Source organism: Oryctolagus cuniculus, chromosome 6, assembly GCF_964237555.1.
Source record: "Oryctolagus cuniculus chromosome 6, mOryCun1.1, whole genome shotgun sequence".
In the NCBI taxonomy this organism is placed as follows: domain Eukaryota; kingdom Metazoa; phylum Chordata; class Mammalia; order Lagomorpha; family Leporidae; genus Oryctolagus; species Oryctolagus cuniculus.
The window spans coordinates 44,052,479-44,067,136 of record NC_091437.1 but is presented as its reverse complement, the minus strand read 5'-3'; positions in this window follow the sequence as shown (position 1 = coordinate 44,067,136).

Here is a 14,658-nt window from a genome sequence, read left to right as displayed (position 1 = left end):
CATGCACCAGGAACATCTAAGAGGAACATCTAAGGGGAACATCTAAGGGAACACCTGTGCAGCCCCCAAGAGAGCCGGCCGGCGGTGTGCCACTCCCCTGCGGAAGTGGGGAAAGTGGCCAGGGGGAACCGCCCTTCCACGGAGGTGGAAGGGACAGTAGCCAACCCGGGAAGAACCAGCAGCAAACCCGGGGAGGGCCGAGCAGACAAAAGAACAGCGCAGGGTCCTGTGTCGTTCCTCCACGAAGAGGGGGAGCGACAATCTGGATGGAATTCCAGGCTCTTGACTTTGTTGTAACCATCTGGGGAGTGAACCATTGAATGGAAGAATAAAAAATAAAAACAAAAGTAATAAAATACAGATGAAATTGATTTTAAGACTATATTTCATTCACTTAGTATAGGTGGGGAAACTTTTTTTCTGCCAAGGGCCATTTGAATATTCATAACATCATTTTCAGGCCGCATAAAATTATCATTTTGGGCGCTAGTGTTCTGGTATAACAGATTAAGCTGCTGCCTATGACACTGGCATCTCATATGAGCACAAGTCAAGTCCTGGCTGCTCCACTTCCAGTCTGGCTCCCTACTTATGTTCCTGGGAAAGTAGTGGAAGATGGTCCAAGTATTTGGGTTCCTGCACTCAGGTGGGAGACTCAGATTTACCTCCTGACTTCAGCTTGGTCCAGCCCTGGCTGTTGTGGCCATTTGGTTAGTACACCAGCAGATGGAAGCACAAACTCTCTGTCTCTCACTCTCTCTCTGTAACTCTGACTTTGAAATAAATAAATCTTTAAAAAATTATTAGCTTTAAAATTAACCTGATAACGATTTATTTAATTTTGATTCCCACTTAAGGTTGCCTTGGCAGGATCAAGCCAAATGATTTTATGGGCTTTACATGGCCTGCTGGTTGGGTGTTCCCCACCCATGAAAAGTAATGTCATCTCTGTGTAGAATAAATATAAAATTGTTAATAAGCATTTATAGTCTTTCTTTTGTTTCATTGTAAATCTCAAGAGTTCATTGTGTGTCAGGATTCTTCAAGTAGTCCATGGAAAATGCTTTTCGTGAAAAAACTATGCATGAATTTTGAAATTGTTTTGCATCAAAATAAGCTTAAGCTAATTGTGAGAACATGTTGGAATGGGATCTGGTCTGAGATACTAAGGATAAGATATTAGTTTGAAAAGAGCCCCCTATCACAGCAATATGAATTCTGCTTTTACAGCAGTATCAGATTTATGGTGAAGAGTAGTTGGAAGAATGTTGAATTTGTTGATGCTTTATGAAAAATTTATAGAGATAACAACCCAAGAAATTAATGGTTTACAAGTAGGTAACTCATTTTTAAAAAGTTTTTATTTATTTTGGAAGTCAGAGTTAACAGAGATAGAATGAGAGAACAAGAGACTGTGATCTTCCATCTGCTGGTTCACTCCCCAGCTGATCACAATAGTCAGTGCTGGGCATTGCTAAAGCCAGAAGCCAGGAGCTTCATCTGGATCTCTCACGTGGGTGGCAGCGCCCAAACACTTGGACCATCTTCAACTGATTTTCCCAGGCCATCAGCAGGGAACTGGATTGGAAGTGAAGCAGCTGGGACATGAACTGGTGCCCAAATGATATGCCAGCATTGTAGGTGGGAGCTTAACCTGCTATGCCACAATACCAGCCCTGACAACTAGTTTTCAAAGGAATAAGACCATTGTGAAGATGAAACCTGCAGTAGTATACCATCCATATCAACCTGTGAGGAAAAAAAATTATCTTCTCTGTGCCCTAATTGAGGAGTACTAAGGAGTAATAGCCAACTGCTCAGCTTGCACAGTCTGGCTGAAAAAGTTGAGCAAACTTTGTTCTTGATGGATGCCAAAACAGTTGTGACCAGGTCAGTTGCAGACAAGAAAAGACCTTTCAAAAGAAATTTGGAAGTGGAATAAAGATCCTGAAGCATTTCTTGGGAGATGTGTAATAGATAAAAGATGGCTTTACCAGTATAATCCTGAAGACAAAGCACAAACAAAGCAATGACTACCAAGAGGTGGAAATTGTCCAGTCTGAGCAAACATAGATTACTGACGAGGAAAGGTCATCACAACAGATTTTTAGGATGCTTAAGGCATTTTGCCTGATGATTTTCTGGAGGGCCAAAGAATGATAATATCTTCTAATTGTGAGAGTGTTTTAGAGAAAGTCAAAGCTTTCACATAAAAATGTCTGAGAGAGCATTAGACACTTTCTCACGCTGACAATGCTCTACTCATTCCTCCCAGTAAACAATGGCAATTTTATGTGAGCTTTGGTGGAAAATCATTAGGTATTCATTTTCAATTCCTTATTGGCTCCTTCTGACTACTTGTTTTCCTAATCTTACAAAAGCTTTAAAGGACACCCATTTTTCTTCAGTTATTTGTGTAAAAAGGACTGCATTGACATGTTTAGGTTTCCAGGACCCTCAAGGTCCTTATGAGATGGGCTAAGTGGCTAGTAGCGTCACTTAGAAAAGTATATCTTAAGAACTAAAGTTTTTATCTTTTATATTTACTTTTAATTCCATTTTCTACAACTTTTTGAAGTACCCTGATATTTTTCACTTATAATACCTCTAAATTATGACCAGTCACATTTCAAGTGCTCAGTAGCCACATGTAGTTAATGGTTACATTTTTAGCACAGTTCTGGGCCATTTTCTCTCCTTTCTCACCCTCTCCCTCTCACGCATTCAGACTGTAACTTCCTTCTTTCTGCTCTCTGTAAAAGATCAGTGATACATGTCACAGTATTTTGGAGAACACACTTTATATAGTTGTGTAGTATTAAGTAGAGCAAATTGTGCACACACTCAGTTCTCTTTTCCATTTCAAATAAGCCAGTGAGGAATATCCTTAAACAAAAACTTGTGTGCAGGTTACTAACCACACCAGCCAATCATGGGCCTCCTGTGGTGAGCCAATGAGGTGGCCCCGCGGGGCACCCTGCAGAGCCTCCATAGTCGCCCCACATGCCATGACCCAGTGTCTTCGCAGCAGGCTGGGCATCGCTGCTCAACGTGGAAGAGGCCCAGGAGACCCGCACCCTGTCTCCTCCAGGAGCTCAGGCTCAGAGTCGGGGACGCCAAGATGTTCTCTCTCAAGAAGTGGAACACGGTGGCCATGTGAAGCTGGGACGTGGAGTGTGATACGTGTGCCATCTGCAGGGTGCAGGTGATGGATGCCTGCATTAGATGTCAAGCCGAAAACAAGCAGGAGGACTGTGTTGTGGTGTGGGGAGAGTGCAACCATTCCTTCCACAACTGCTGCATGTCCCTGTGGGTGAAGCAGAACACTCGCTGCCCGCTCTGCCAGCCGGACTGGGCGGTGCAGAGAATCGGCAAGTGAGCGCACACAGGCCTTCCCAGTGCCTTGTTTGGAGCCCTGCTGGATCTTGTGACCAAGTACCCTACAAAGGCCCGGCGCAGCGGGGGTTAACTCTTCACATGGGAGCCCATGGATCTGTGGGTTGTGGGACTCCTCAAAGGCCCGGGTTCTCATTTTGTCAGGTTCATTTTCAGAAATTTTTGACAGTTAAGAAGATCATTTATTAAAGATGTTCTTCCCTACCTCTGTGGTCTGTGTTGTGCACGATGTTTATAAGTGCTCTCAAAGAGGGGGGAACTCAAAGACCTTTATAACTTACCTGTTGACATACGAGAGGCAATGGACCAGTTCCATTCAGAGCAGAACTGTTTGTGTGCCTGTGGTTGATTGGTTATCAAAAAGAAAATGTTGTTGTTTAGCAAGTGCAGTTTAAAACCTAGCTTTTATCCCTAAAACAACCAAACCAAACAATAACCTGTGTTCATTTCTGCCCTTTCAATGCATAGAGTTCTATACACAAAGTTATTGTGTCCGAAGGTATGTTCTGTTGAAAGTAGGATTATAAAATGAAAATTATGATTCACTTATGGGTGTGTAGCTAAATATACTTATTTTTTTCAAGGCAATCATTTTAGAAACCAAGTTTTTATTCCAGTAAGTTGCTTTCACTAAACATTTATTTCAGTTTTTACTGTTTGAACTTTGACTTAAGAATCAGTTTGAGGTAAAAGCAAGAACAAAAACAAAGCGGAGTGCCTCTCCTGGGGAGTGTTGTTTTGTAACCAGTTATTTTTACTCCAATTCGTCTCTTCCTTCCTTCCTTCCTCCTCTTCTCCCTTCTGAGAAGTAGCTTCCTAACTGGTAGCCTTCTGTCCACTTTCACTCTCCTAGGAGTATATTTATTTATTTATTTATTTTGGTAAAAAATCATCAGTTGGATTCACTCTCTCTGTTGTTTGAGATTTGTTTGCAGCTTCCTGTGGAACTGACTTTCTGCCAACTTCACCTGTCTCTCCTTGCTCTCTGCTTCAGGCCCATTGGCATCGTTTCTGCTTCGAGAACAGCCCTGTTTCTCTGGGTTCCAGCCTCTTGGCAGGGGCTCCTCCCTCTCCCTGGAACACTGCAGAGCTGCCCTTTTCTAGTTTTCCAGTTTTCTAGTTTATATTTCATCTAAGAGATTCCCCCAACCACCCTGTCTAAAGTAACAATCTGCCCATCTCTAGTTCAGTTTATTTCCTGCATATCTGAACTTCTCTGAATTTGTTTTTTAAATATTTTTTTGTAACTTGTCTGACCTAACCCTCAGCTAGAGAGCAAACACTGCCATTCTTGCAGTATCCCAGGGGCTTAGTACAATGCTTGAGTCACAGTGGGTACTCAGTAAGTACCTATAAGTTGACTGAAAGGATGAACATGTGCCTTCTCTGTTGCAAACTCGAGCTGGGATATAGCTGCTGCGGATATAAAGATTCATAAGTGTTTCCTTCCAGGCAGTCAGAGTTCATCAGTCAAGACCAATATCTGAGCAAATAATTATAGTAAAAGGCAATAAGTGTAGAGCAGACCTGCAAATTATTTGATTCTAAATGATACAGAAAAGGAATTTGGGGTGGTATTTCCTTCTTAGCTTTACCACTGACCAAACATATCAAAAATGTCAAATGACTCATAAATAAGGATAGCCTGACTCATGGCAGGTATCTCATAATTATTAACTGATGATTTCATGATGTGACCCAGTTGACAGTGACATATGATCCAACAGTACTGACCTGATGTAGTTCCTGCTTTGTAGATGAACACAGGCTTCACAGTGTTGCCCTTGCATGTTTATTAAAGTATTATTTCAAAATCTTCCATCTTTCTGTCTGCTTGCTGATGTCTGAGTGTAGCTTTAAGCAACTTTTGTTGCTTTCTTTTGTGTCTTTCTGGGATAAAGAAAAGTATGATTGACATCTGGCCATGAAAACTTTATCATTATTATAACATTTCCATTTTTGTAGAAATGCACAGTTTTAGGACTTGTTCTTTTTTGATTTGAAAATTATTTTAAAATATTAATTTATTTGAAAGGCAGAGTGACACACACACACACTCACAAATATCATCCATCCACTGTTTCATTCCCTGAACACCTGCAGCAGCTGGGTCCAGGCCAGACTGAAGCCAGAAACCAGGAACTCCCTCTGGGTCTCCCAGGCAGGTGGCAGAAACACAAGTACTTGAGCCATTTTCTGCTGCCTCACAGCTGAATGAGTAGGAGGCTGAATCAGACGTGGAGGTCAGACCCAATCCCAAGTACTCTACTATGGGATGTGGGTATTCCAAGCAGCAGCTTAACTTGCTGTGCCACAACACCTGCCCCTGTTTGTTTTGTAGTTAAAACATTTTATATACATTATACAATGGCACCATGAAAAATTCATGGAAAAAATTGAACAGTAAGTTTATTTTTTAACAGCAAGAGTTAGACAGAGAGAGACAGAGAGAAAGGTCTTCCTTCCATTGGTTCACCTCCCCAAATGACTGCTATGGCTGGCGTGCTGCTCCAATCCGAAGCCAGGAGCCAGGTGCTTCCTCTTGGTCTCCCATGCGGGTGCAGGGCCCAAGGACTTGGGCCATCCTCCACTGCACTCCCGGACCACAGCAGAGAGCTGGACTGGAAGAGGAACAACCAGGACAGAATCTGGCACCCCAACCGGGACTAGAACCCAGGGTGCCGGTGCCACAGGTGGAGGATTAGCCTATTGAGCTGTGGAGCCAGCCAAAAGTACCCCTTTTCTTAGTTTGCTTCCCACCAAATAGGATACTCTGAAAAGCTTGGTGGGTTCATTCCCATGGCATTTATATATATGTGTGTATGTAAATATATATATATATATATACACACACACATAAATATGCTGTCATTTGTGTTTTGAAATAAGTTGTTATGTGAATTTTTTTCATTTAATATCGGAAATACTTCCATGTTAGTGTCCCAATAAAATGCTGACTTTATAAATTTCTTTTATTTATTTACTTGAGGGGGAGAGAGAGAGAGAGAGAGAGAGAGAGATCTTCCATCTGCTTCTGTCTGATTCACTCTCCAGATGGCTGTAACAGCCAGGGCTGGGCTGAGGTGAGGCCAGGAGCTTCATCCAGGTCTCCAATGTAGGTGGCAGGGGTCCAAGCAGTTGGGCCATCTTCCACTGCTTTTCCCTGGCCAGTTGTAAGGAGCTGGGTCAGAAGTGGAGCAGCTGGGACACAAACCAGTGCCCACATGGGATGCTGGCATCACAGGTGTCTTTACCTGCTATGTCACAATGCCAGCCCCAGAATACTGACATTTTTAATCAACCTGTATTGTTAGTAGAAGAGTCAACGTTGTTCAAAGTCACAGTACACACCACCAGCACAATGCCTTGATGAAAGTTTTTAGCAGAACTCAGTATCGGGGTTGCTGCTAGCATGGACTGTTCAGATTGGTATTGGTACCACTCCTGTGGGGAGTCCAGGTTTGGGAGTGTACAGAGTTCTTTATGAAAACTATGCTAACGCCATCTGACAAAAGCCTAATACTGCTAAATCTCTTTGGCTCGTCTGTCTTCAACAAAATGTGTATTGAAGAGATATATTATCATATTAGTGATAATAAGCAGCAGGGATCACTGGTTAAAAATGAAAGCTTTAAAGGATTACTTGAGAAATCGAGCTTCCATCTACAGGTAGACTACTTAAGTTCCCACAAGAGCGGGAGTTGGACCAGGCTAAAGGTGGAAGCCAGGAAATCAATCCTAGTCTCCTGTGTGGTTGACAGGGAACCAACCACCTGAGCCAACAACACTGCCTCCAAGCATGTGCGTTAGGAGAAAGCTGGACTCAAGAGCGGAGCCACGTATTGAATCTAGGTGCGCTGAAATGGATTGTGCTGTCTCAATTGGCATCTTCACTTCTATGCAAAGCGCCTACTCCAAAAAGTTAAAGTTATAATCCTAAAGCAAACCCATGGTGTCATCTTCAATGTCTTTAAATAGACAATGCACATTGTTTTTATTTATTTTTTATTTTTTTATTTATTTTATTTTATTTTTTATTTTTTTGACAGGCAGAGTGGACAGTGAGAGAGAGAGACAGAGAGAAAGGTCTTCCTTTGCCGTTGGTTCACCCTCCAATGGCCGCCGCGGCCGGCGCGCTGCGGCCAGCGCACCGCGCTGATCCGATGGCAGGAGCCAGGAGCCAGGTGCTTTTCCTGGTCTCCCATGGGGTGCAGGACCCAAGCACCTGGGCCATCCTCCACTGCACTCCCGGGCCACAGCAGAGGGCTGGCCTGGAAGAGGGGCAACCGGGACAGAATCCGGCACCCCGACTGGGACTAGAACCCGGTGTGCCGGCGCCGCTAGGCGGAGGATTAGCCTAGTGAGCCGCGGCGCCGGCCTAATGCACATTGTTTTGATTTCCTGATTCCTTGGGGACACATTCTGCTCTACACGGGGTAGTGCCTGCAGCTGCCTGGAGAGAAAGTGATCACATTCAGTTTCTTAACATCCTTGTCATATATACAATTCAAAATCTAGGAGGTCTTGTGAGCATGTTTATAACATAAATTATGCTGGGGCATCATGTAACTCTGCTTCCATTTTTAAAGATGACAGCTTATTCCCTAAACTTGGGGAGGCAGGAACTGTTGGTTTGTTTCATTTGGTTAGCATGGTCCCTGCTTAGTATGGGGTGCTCTGTAAATACTTGCTGAAACAATGCTTGGTTGAATAGCAAGGATAATGAACTAGAAGTACTGAAGCCTGGCTTTCACTTCTGCATCTGCCCCCGGTGGCTTCAATGGGTCCCATACTTTATTCCTCTTTCTGGACTTGTTTATGCACTTATAAATTAAGGGAGTTGGCCACAGGTGGTTTAAGGTCACTTTGTGTCCTGGAGTCCTAAAATCAAGACCTTGGCTGAATGCGTAGAAATAGTTCAGCAGAGATCAAGTACAATTTCAGCACAGTAATATCACTCTGGAATCTGTTTATGTTGTAAGTGGGTTAAATCTATCAAGAAGATTGACTGGAGGTCTTTGACTCTCAAGGTAGCTTTTTTTTTTTTTAAGATGTATTATTTATTTGAAAGGCAAAGCTACAGACACACACACACGAATGCACACACACACACACACACACACAGAGAGAGAGTCTTCCATCTGCTGATTCATACCCCAGATGGTCACAACTGCCAGATTTGCACCGATCTGAAGCCAGGAGCCAGGAGATTCTTCTGGGTCTCCCACGTGGGTGCAGGGCCCAAGCACTTGGGCCATCTTCCACTGCTTTCCCAGGCACATACATCAGCAGGGAGCTGGTTTGGAAGTAGAGCAGCCAGGACTTGAACTGGCAGCCATATGGGATGGTGGTGCTGCAGGTAGAGGCTCAATATGTTGCACGATAGTGACAGCTTTTGTTGGTTCTATTGGTGGTTTTGTTCTTGGATATTTGTGATTTGTAAAATTGAAATAGCTGTAAAAAATAGCTCATTGTATAAGGTGTCATGATCAGGGAAGGAGGAGCCTAGGTTTGGCTGCTGACTTTTAAAGGTTTAGTGGCTGTCTCTTTGTGTTAGAAACTATGGATCCAGCAAAGATGAGTCTCCGATAGGTTTTATTTGGTTGGGATTTTGTATGTGTAGAGTAGGGAGTGTCTGGCAAGGCTGAGAGGATTTTTCCAGGAAGCTGGAGACCTTCATCTTCATCATCATCATCATCATCCTCTCTCGCTATCTTGACCTCTACCTTAGTGACCTACAAGTGTTACTGGGCCCTGTGGGTCCTGTATTAGTTTTTAGTCCATTTTCTATGTGCAAGCTCTCTTCAAATCCTCCAAAGCTCTTCTCCATAGCCACTGCCAACTTTGGACTGAGTTTCCTGCCTTATTGAAAAAGCGGTCAGTCCAGTGCTTCCCTGGACTAGACGTGTCCACTGATGTGGTATCCCAGGACATGTCTAAGATGAACCCTCTACTTCAGCACTGGCTTCCATCCCTCTGCTGTTCAGCTCATTTTCCTGTCATCAATTTTTCTTCCTCCCTTGTTCATCTCCAGATTGTTCAGAGAAGCTCTTATTTTTACCATTAAAAAAACACAAAACATTTTCTTTACCCTATTCGTCCACCTGCCCCTTCTGCTTTTGCTCTTCATTACAAAATTTCTCGAAAACATTTCTGTTTCCAATTATTTGCTGATTTTCTTTTCCCTTGCAAACTCTTTTCTGGATTATAACATGCTAACGTCACTAATGCTGTCCAGGTTGCTCAGCTCTGTGTGCAGATCTCCTTCCTTGTCTATGTGTTGTTGGACTCAGGGTCATTAGCAGCTAATTTTTAGCTTCCAAGACCCCATTTACCTAATGCTTTACCTCTTGCCTCCTTGGCCCGCTTTTATTTGGGTGTTACAGCCTCTTCAAATTTTAATGGTGGAAGGCCCCAGGATCTAGTCCTTAACCACATTCCTTTCCTTGAGTATCCCATTCAGGCTCAACGCTTAACTTTCCATTTCTTAGTCAGTGACTCCCCAAAATGTATTTTTAGTTCAGATTTCCCTCATGAATTCTAGCATTCTGCACTTGGGTTTAAAACGTGCCACATTTAACATGCTCTAAACCCAGCAATACTTCTGTGGCGCACGCAGCTTTTGCTGTCTAAGTGATGTCTCCAGTCATTCAAATGACTCAAGCCAAACTCCTTGTAGTCTTTTTCAGGTTTCCCCTCCTCCTCACGCTGTCCTGGAAATCCCATCTCTTCTACCTCCTAAGCATGCAGAGCCTGAGCACTGGGTGTTCACTGGTTATGTCTGCTGTCAACCCTCCCCTTCTGGATTCCTAGAATAGGCTCTCAACAAGTCTCCTTGCCTGTCAATCTATCAGGCACAGCAGTGCTTCTCAAAGGACATCGCATTCCATCTCCTTCTGTCTGTGCAGTTCAGCTCCTTTTCAGATGGAGTGGAAGCCCATGTCCTCAAAAAACGGCTCCTGAGCCCCACATGTCTGTCTGTTCCTAGTGCCAGTCTGGGGTTCAGTGTGACTCACCCTGTTCCAGTCACCCTGCCCCACTCCCCCACTCTCTGAACACAACAGGCACCCTGCTGCCTTGAGCCTCTGCCCTCTCAGTTCCCTATTTATCTTTCTGGCATGTGCCAACTGCTTTTTGTGTTCTTTGTGCCGAAATACGTTCTCTCAGAAGTAAGAGTGGGAGATGCTTTCAGCAGACCTGATCATTTGATTGAAAATTGAAATCCACCCTCCTCTCCCTTTTCTTTTTTCTCCCACCAGCACTCAACATCTTGTAATGTGCAAGATGTTGCTTATGTCTTTAAACTTTACATACTTGTCTTCTGGTTACACGTAAGCTACATGAGAGCAGGGATCTTTCAGACATTCCAAATGAATGGAATTACGTCTAACGGATTGCAGATAGTCAAGTATTTGTGAAATGAGTATATTTTTAAAATTGTTTTTATTTATTATGATAAATGTGAGTGCCTTGTAATTTTTATATCTGTATAATGTTAAAAATAGGAGCATCACATGGGGATGCTTCAAAATAGTTGTAGACAAGGCTAGGCCAAACCAGCAGCCAGGAGCTTCTTCCAGGCCTCTCACATGGGGGAAGTGGCCCAAGCACTTGGGCCGGTTTCTGCTACTTTCCCAGGCTCATTAGCAGAGAGCAGCCTGGACTTAAACTGGTGCTCATATTGGATACCCGTGCTGCAGGCAGCAGCTTAACCTGTTATACCACAATGCAGGCCCCAGTTCTTGATTCTTGTTCATCATTTCTTCCACTAACACATTGCTTACCCATTCTTTTCCAACTATTAACCTTACATGCCACTTTTTTAGGGATTTCCTCCTATTCTCTTCACTGGCCAACTCCCATCAATATGAATGGTCTCTTTAGTGTCTTTCTGCTTCTGTTTGTTTCTCTCTTTGATCAGCACTTAAATTGACTTAAAGAAGTTTGTGGCCTCGAGTTGGGTGTTGCTCAACACAGTAGTACGTGTGGAAACTTAATAATTAAAATCAAATTAAATGAAAATAATTCAAAATTTCTAGGATGTACTAGGAGGAAATGAAGTGCTCTGGGATTGCAGGTGGCTAATGGTTACTGTGCTGCACAGTGCCTGTGCTGAACAACTCCATACAGAATAATTCCATAATCAAAGACTGTTCTGTCCAGGAGAGGAGAAAGAGCCTACACCATCTCACTCACACAAATAAACACATTAAAGGAAATAAGACAGTGCTGCATAGAGAATTGAATTGGGGTGATGATAGAGAGAAGCACTGGTTGATTGATTGGATATTTTAGAATTAGGGGTCACAGGAAATATTCCAGAAGTGACATATAAATCAGGGATCAGAAGAAAAGGGAAAAGTGTAAAACAGTAGGATGAGGAAATGGGAAGTGGAAGACACAGCCTAAGTGGCTGTGGCCAGGGTAGAGGGGAGAGAGGGAGAGAAGAAGAAACCTGAGAGGTAGATAGGGGCCATATCACTGGGGTTTCTGAACTCTTGATAAGGAGTTATGTTTTTGGCTTTTTTGTTTCATTTTTGCTTTTGCTGAGAGCAGTGGGAGAGTTGACCATGGTGGTGTGACTTTTTCTGATTATGTATTTACACTTAGCTCATTGTGCTTCAAATTATTAGTTACTTACTTATCTGTGTCTCTCCTGGATTGTACAACCCTGGATTTTTCACATCCTTAGTATATTGAGTCATGCCCTGTTAGCCTCTGTACATTAGTAATAATTTGTAGAATTGAGTTAAATTTAAAACAATTTGTATCATTGGCCTACTGGGATTTGGCCCAGCGTCAGAATAATAAGACAGGATTTAATTCTTTGTGAGCCATTTCAGCATTTGTCACCTAGCCTTGGGGGGTTGACATGGGATTAGTAGTGTCTCTGCCATGCACATGATAGTACTTGTGGAAGTTCATAGGTTGTGGAATCAAAAGATACTGTGCTCAGGTAAAAAAAAAAAAAATTTGAAATCCATGGATAGTTGTTTTATAAAATACATTTTTCATGAACTCATTGAAGTTCTCTTGTATGCATTGATTTAAAAAAATTGTGCACCAAAATAAACTTACCATTTAATTCTACTTTCTATCAGCATTTTGAAAGAGCCTCATATCAAATAGGGGATAAGAAGACAGAAAAATTTCCAGAAACATGCTTATTCTTTGGTAGAACTCATCTTATTATTCAGTTGAATTCAAGAGGCAGGAAGATTTGCTATTTTAAAGCAGAAAGGATTTTTTAATGCCGTGGTCCCACCCCTTCATATTATGGAAGAGCAGAATTTCAGCCAATAGGACGTGGAACAGCCCGTGGGAAGGTTGGTGACAGGAGAATAGCTTGTGTTCAGGATAATGGAGGAATGTCTAAGTCAAGATCCTCCTTCCATCCAAGGCCCAGGTAAGTCCGTGAAGCTCCCAGGTGGAAATAGGGCAAACTGGAAAACTCTAAGTGGGTAGAGTGGTAAGGGCTATGTGTTGTCACCTCATTTTATTTTGCAAAAGATTAAAAATCCAAGTTTCCTGTGAACTCTCTGAAGTTTTAGATTTTGATCATTGATTAAGGAGTACACTTTTAAACACTGTCATATAAAATACTTCTGAAGGTCAAATCCAGTCTTTGAGCCCCTAGTTTGTAGCTTTACGCTTCGTATTCTATGTGTGGAGACTCCTGGAGTCAAGAGTTCCCCCTCTGAAGTGGCGAGTGACTCATGGCCACAGTATGCTAAGACCATCTTCTTCTACATGAAGTGTGACCATCAGGCTGGAACTGGAACACTATTGCCTCCCTGGAAGTTACTGAATCTTTAGGTCAGAAGGGGAGTTAATGAAGTACTAGGCAGGCTTACTCATATTAACATGGATTAATGATTAAGAGCCAATGTTCAAAGCCAGAAGCCTGGAATCTAAGCTCATTTAACCTCTGCAAGCCTCAGTTTCCCCCTGTCACCTGAAATTATGAGGTCTGGCTAAAAAAATAAAAACTGATGTTTATTCAGCTAGTGCAACAGAGGATCTGAATTTGGAAACAAACCAGTCAGTTGCCTGAGTTGGCTGTTCCACAAGCCTGAATTTGATTACAGCTTTTAACCTTTCAGGAAGGGTATATGAATTGAGCAAGGTTTAAACAATACAGATTCATGTGTGGTTATTGGGCACATTGAAAATCGCAGGGATCAAAGGGTGCTCACTGACAATCAAGGAACACATGAAAATAGAAGAGCTGATCCTCAGTTAGGGGGTGCGTTGCATTCCCTCACTCATTCCCACACTGGATGTGTTCTGTATGCAGGGAGAACAAGCAATGGCGTTAATCACTGTTCCTGCAATGATACAAAGACAGAAACCTCGCTCCTTTTATTTTATTTTTTGAAAAACTGTTTACTTTTTACAATATGATATGCAAGTTCATTTTTAATGAACATTCCTAAGGTACAGTAGGTGTTTCTTTGGTCATGGTTTGAGTTAGTTGAAAGGTTGTGTTTCCTGGGAACCAGCTGCAGGACAGTGTCACAGCACAGGACAGTATCCTGACTGACTTAGGCCTCTGCAGTAATCATTCCAGTCTTAAGTCCACACCCCTCCATCAACGGGGTTAGTAACAACAGCACCTCCTTCAGGAGGTCTGTGGGGAGTAAATGCATGTGGGTGCTTGGCGTACCTTGCAGTGTAGTAAATTTTCCAACAATTTTAGCCAATGTGATTAATGCATGTGAAGATTTAGTTTCCAAAGTTCTCTCCTAGTCCTTCGGCTCATTATACCAATCCTTTGAGAAAGACAGAGTAAGTGGTTTTTCATTCATTTTTCTTTGTTCTTGCTTTCTTACAAACCAAATCCAATCTTGGACAGGCTCACTGATTCTCAGGGCTACTTAGCTTTGTGAATGGCAGAGTTCAGCTCTGAACCCAAATGTGGTCCACACTTCTGCTTCATGAAGACTTCTCTTGGCAGCCTTCAGCAGGATGCAATCATAGTATCCTGTAATATGAATGGTTAGGCACAATGATTGACTCATGTTCTTGCTCAATTCATCCTGCTAATGGCAAACTTGGCCACATGATTCTCTGGTTGAGGCTAGGGACTATTAACCATGGTGGCTCCTAAGCAGAAAAAGTTCTGCCACTGAGCTGTACTCTATCTCTGCCTTCAGTTTCCTTTCTGTTTCCTCCCTTATCTGCTGTGTCAGGATTCGAAGTCACTTTGGAGGTTATATATAGGGAAGGAGCTGTTTCTAAGGATATTTTTCTCCGTGTTTT